A 1,210-nucleotide genomic window follows, 5' to 3' on the forward strand; every position below is an offset into this window, starting at 1 on the left:
CAGCCATGATAGGCTACGTAAACTTTTACGTAGCCTATCACGGCTGACTTAAAAAAAAAAAAAAAGCACGCGTACACAAATGGCGGCATTTGTGTTCTTTATTTTGGCACATCTTAGTCTACGTCAACATTTACGTAGACTAAGATGGCGAAAATAAGGGGAACGCAAATAGCGTAGACGCTATGCTATTTGCATTCCCCTTATTTTCGCTGTCTTAGTCTACGTAAATGTTTACATAGACTAAGACATGCCAAAATAAAGAACGGAAATGGCGGCGGCCATGGCCGCCGCCATTTGCATATGCGCGTTTTTTGTTTTTGTTTTTAAATCAGCTGTGATAGGCTACGTAAACATTTATGTAGCCTATCACGGCTGACTGCAGGGACGCAAATGGCGGCGGCTATGGCCGCTGCCATTTGCATCCCTGCTAGCCAGCGGCTGGATGTCTGGCTGCTGGCGGAGCCGGCCGGCGGCTCCGCAGAATCCCTGCGGAGTGGAGCCAGCCGGCCAGGATTCCGGGGGGGAGGAACGGAGCACCTCCTCCCCAGCATCATCATAATCCACGGAAAGGTAAGTACCTTTCGTATATCCCTATCCCCATGGCCAATTTTGCACCCCCACCCCCAACAGAATGTTGTGCCACTGCAGCAACAGCAAAAATTACATCAATTTTGCAAGGAAATGAGGCACATGGGTGATGCATGCCTTGTTTTCATGCAGAACACTGCTCCTGGAAGTGTTCTGGGAGCACAATTCTGCTAGCAAACAAAGTGTCTGCTCTCTGCATGCCTTGTTTCCTTGCAAAATTGGCATCGTTTCCACTGCTGCAACAATACTGGCAGCAGCAGAAGCAATTGTAGAGGCAGTACTGGTGGGGTGTGGGCCTCGGACATTTCTGGGGTGGGGGAATGTATCCTGCAATCCCTAGACATTCCCCACCCCTGTGCTAAAGGGAGCTTACCAGTAGGGATGTATGACACCTCCCCTGCCCGTCCTGCACGCTGCTCATTGAATCCCTGCTACTTACCTGACATGTTGAGCTGCATCACAGGGCAAGCCGCTGGGCCATCCAGGGGACACTCTTTCCTTTTTTTTTTGACAAGCCTCCATTTTTGTGCAAGATGGGGCTCTGTATTTCTATGGCTGAAATGAACCTTCACAGCCACCGTTGTGTAGATCTACTCTGCAAGCAGTAGATCTATGAAAAATC

The sequence above is a fragment of the Heloderma suspectum genome, chromosome 6 (genome assembly GCF_057233095.1).
Source record: "Heloderma suspectum isolate Gila_16-S chromosome 6, 16-S_ref, whole genome shotgun sequence".
Taxonomy (NCBI): Eukaryota; Metazoa; Chordata; class Lepidosauria; order Squamata; family Helodermatidae; genus Heloderma; species Heloderma suspectum.